Here is a 5000-nt window from a genome sequence, read left to right on the forward strand (position 1 = left end):
TAACGTCCTTGATTGGTTTGTTCACTTTAAGAATGTTCTTGAAAACGAATCTGGTGAATGTGAAACTTCCTGTTTAAATAATGATACAACAGATGATAATGATGAGGACAAGAAAGATGAAGATACCATATTTTGAATAGACCTATTTCAAAAGAAGTGTTCCTTTCAAATCAGAAATAAAAGTGTGGTAAGGCAGCAGGTCCCGATGGCATTATTGGTGAATTGTTTGCTAATGCTAAAGATGATGTAATTGACTTTCTGGTTAGATATTTTAACAGATTGTTTGACACAGGCAAGTATCCTGAAAACCGGGAAGAATCTTTTATTCTCCCCCTTTTTTTTGAGAAAGGTTGTACGAATAATCCTAATAACTATACAGGTATTTCCTTGTCAGACATTAGTAATAAATTATTTAGCTCTGTTAAGGGAAATGAGCGAGCTGACAGACTTGCTGGTAACGCAACACCAACGAGCGGCCTACATCTAGAAAATCGGAAATCCTCAGAAAAGTCAAAGAATACCAAAAAGAACAGGTACAAGGCCATCACACCATCGATCGCCTCAAAGAAATAAAAGCAGAGAGAGGGAGCGGCTGCAAGTCTAACATGAAAGGTAGAGCACGATGCTTTGCAAATCAAACAAATATCGGCATCATTTCCAAACCAACATTGCGCAAATTTCTTCAAAACGGAACAGAGTCTCTGTGGGCCTTTCCAAATACAATAGACTGAGCAACACACTAGACGCCACGTTCTTGGCATCAGAGATCTTTTCCCATCCCTCTTGCGGCCAGTCAGTGGCAGCCTCTGTGCGTGTGTGTATGCGTGTGTTTGTGTGTATGTGTGGGTCTGTGCTTTTGAGTGCGTTTGTGAATGCGCGAGAGTGTAAGTGCACACAAGTGTCAGGAGATATCTGTGTACGTGTGTGTGTGTGTGTGTGTGTGTGTGTGTGTGAGGGGAGGTGGGAGTGCGGAGGGTGGTGGGGTAGAGGATGAGGTATGTGAGTGTACGCATGCCTACACTGTGGGAGCAACAGGATATTGGAACGTATATATATATCTTTGTATATATGTGTGTGGGGCTGGGGGTGGGAGATATGGGCGTATGTGTGTGTGCTTGTACAAGTAAGTGTTCATCTCTGTGAGTGTGCGTTTGTGTGTGTGTGTGCCGTGGAAGCTGCGATACGTAGACTAGAAATGAGTGTGTAGAGGAGGGACGTAGAGGAGGTGCAAGGTAATGCGTGTGTGTGTGTGTTGGAGCTCATGTACGTTTATATGTATTTGACTGTGCTTTCATATCTGTGAAACTGCATGTTTGGTGCATTTCTGTTACACATGTGTGGGTGTATGTGTGAATGTGTGTCTTCATGTTTTACACTTATTCGCTTATTTATCACCATTGTTGTCTTATTTATTTATTTATTTTATTATTATCATTTTATTAGTATTATTATTATTACTACTACCTTTTTCTATATTATAATTATTATTTATTTATTTATTTATTTATGTCAGCTTATCTATTATTTATTCCCCCGGGGTTTTTTGTTTGTTTTTTTCTCTCAAGGCCTGACTAAGCGCGTTGGGTTACGCTGCTGGTCAGGCATCTGCTTGGCAGATGTGGTGTAGCGTATATGGTTTTGTCCGAACGCAGTGACGCCTCCTTGAGCTACTGAAACTGAAACTGAAACTTAGCTCTGTCATAAACGCCAGATTGCAAGAACGGGTTTATCTGAACAACATCACGGGGGAATAAATACCAGGCTGGCTTTGAAAAGAATTATTTGACAGTAGATCACATGTTCACCTTAACTGCATTCATTGATAGAAAATTATATGTAGCATTCATTGATTTTGAAAGGCATTTGATTCCATATCAAGAAAACTCCTGTGGCCTGTATTGTTAAATGGTATCAAAGGTAAACTATTTCGGTGTGTTAAAGTATGTATGACACTGTGAAAACAAAAGTTCGATGTGACACCCAGTTTACTGGATACATTAGTTGTGCGAATGGTAGTAGTAGTAGTCTTCAGTTTAACGTCTTCCACTTTAAGTGATATTGTGCGAATGGTGTAAAACAGGGAGATTTATGTAGTCCTTGTCTCTTTACGTTATCTATAAATGAACATGGTGCAAATTTTAGTTTAGAGATGATTGAATTGTTTATTCTTTTGTTTGCTGATGATATAATTTTGTTATCTGAAACTGTGATTGGCTTGCAGACGCAGTTAAACCTTTATAAAGCTGCAACCTAGTAAGAGCTAAAAGTTAACATGGAGAAATGTTGTGTTATAGTGTTTAGAAAAGGTGGATTTCTAGCTGCTTCGGAGAAATGGTTGTATAATAAATCTGAGATGTCTGTTGTTGATTCTTACCGATATTTGATGATGCTGTTTTCTAATAAATTGGGTTTTAGTCACGCATGTAATGATTTAGCATGTAGAGGAAAAACGGGCTGCATTCAGTATTTTGTGTAAATTGTACAAACACTCGATCAAATTATTTTTGAAGCTATTTGATGTATAGATCCAACCTATCCTAATGTATGGCGCAGAAATATGGGGTCTGGAAAATGCCGCATCAGTGGTAGAGAGTATTCACGTTTTTTGTATTAAAAAGTATCTCGGTGTGAGTGCGAGAACACCAAATGTTTTAGTTTATGGCGAACTTTTTAGATCCCCCTTTACTGTGAATTCTTCCATTTGTTGCATTAGATATTGGTTAAAGTTGACAAGAATGGACCAACAGAGATTACCGTTTAAGGCATATAAAATGTTGAGTTTTGCAAACAAGGGTAAAACAGTTGGGTTTCAAAGGTTCGTGATGCATTCTATACTTATGGTTTCATGTATGTATGGGAGAACCAAGGTGTGGGCTGTTTAAGTTATTTATAAAAAATTATTGAAACAAAGACTTGTCGACAGTAGGTGGCAGAACTGGAATTTCCATGTTAATAATTGTGACAGGTTTTTGGCATACAGAAAATTTGTCATCTCACGAGTTAGAACCCCACTTGGTGATGGATTTAAATAGATTTATAAGACATGCTCTTACAAGATTTAATTTTGGTATATATGTCTTAGCTGTGAATCATCTTCGTTATAACAAATGTACTGTAAATACAATGAAATGTCCAATGTGCAAGAATGTAACTGATGATGAAGTCCATTTCATATTTGGATTTCCTGCTTTTGAGGACTTGAAACACCAGTTAATATATCATCAATATTATAGAAATCCTTCTGATTTTCGACTTAATTTTCTCTCGACTTCTAGAAATGAACACACAGTTCGGAATCTTGCTGTTTACATATACAAAGCATCTAAAATAAGACTGAGAAATTGCTGTATCTTGAATACAAATATGTATGTAGGCCTATATGTGTGGAATTTTATGAATGTGTATACATATGGTTGTGAATATTCATTTAATGGGTTCCTGTATACAAGTGCGTGAATGTGTGTGTGTGTGTGTGTGTGTGTGTGTGTGTGTGTGTGTGTGTGCGTCTGTGTGTGTGTGTGTGTGTGTGTGTGTGTATGTGTGTGTGTGTGTGTGTGTGTGTGTGTGTGTGTGTCTGTATGTCTCTGTGTGTGTCTGTGTTTGTGTGTTTTCCTATGCCGCTTTTGTAGTTTCCTCATAACGTGAATGTGTGTACATGTGGGAGATAAGATTTGCATGTATTTGTATTTTGCGATTTCTTTTTGTAGCAAAATACGGTGTACTTATTGTAGTTCACAACCCCTTCACATGGGGCTTCGGCCTTAATGAATGGAAATCTGATACTGATTCTGATTCTCTCTCGCTCTCTCACGCAAACACACACACACACACACACACACACACACACACACACACACACACACACACACACACACACACACACACACACACACACACACACACAAGACTGAGAAATTGCTGTATCTTGAATACAAATATGTATGTATATTTGTGAAATTTTATGAATGTGTATACATATGGGTGGGAGGGGGGATGATTCAAAACATTCCCGATCATGAAAGCGAGAGAATAATGCACAGAAATCGAGTGGAAGATAAGCAACTTCTGCCACCGTAACGTCAGTCTCGCGGCAGAGATTGCCATCCCGTTCTGATATCACTTCAAGTGGAAAGACGTTAACTCTCTCCATATGAACGGCGAAAGAGACGACGTTAACAGCGTTTCACCCCAGTTACCATCATCAAAATACTGCATGCGGAAGGCTCTTATACTGAAGAGGTGATTGTTGACAAAGAATACCACAATTTTGACGACGGAAGCTAAAGGTTGGGTCATTCAGACACCCACTGGACATCCGAGGGGTCTGTGTAGAGGAAAAGAGAGGACTGGCCGTACTGAGTGAGTTAAACTGAAGACGAACACACACACACACACACACAGAGGAATGAGAGAGAGAGAGAGGGGGGGGGGGGTGGTGAGGGTCGGGGGGAGGGGGGGGGGAAGCGGGGGGATGGGTGGGGGCGGGGGGGGGGGAGGATTCAAATCATTCCTCCGATCATGAAAGCGAGAGAAGAATGCACAGAAATCGAATGGAAGGGAAGCAACTTCTGCCACCGTTACGTCAGTCAAGCGGCAGAGATTGCCATCCCGTTGTCTTCAGTCCCCTCTCAATGGCATACGTTTTGTTGAAGGAACGGACGAACTCATGCACGCACTCACGCACTCATGCGTGTACGCGCACGCGCTCCTTTTGCCCCCATCAGCTTCTGAAAAATACCCCGTTCACCTGTTTCCACGATGCTAAAATAAAAAGTAAGAAATTGATACAAGCCTGTTGAAACTTATCAAAGGGAGGCAAATACTGTAGATTTCTTCAATTTTTACCTCCGTTTTATATCAAGCAACTGCCCGTGAGAGAGAGAAGAGAGAGAGACAAGACAAGACAAGACAAGACAAGACAAGACAAGACAAATTCTTTATTTCGAGGATAATAGATAAGCACTGTGTGCTTTTTTACATCCAGTCCCCGCCTGAATAGG

Source organism: Babylonia areolata, chromosome 27 (assembly GCF_041734735.1).
Source record: "Babylonia areolata isolate BAREFJ2019XMU chromosome 27, ASM4173473v1, whole genome shotgun sequence".
NCBI lineage: Eukaryota > Metazoa > Mollusca > Gastropoda > Neogastropoda > Buccinidae > Babylonia > Babylonia areolata.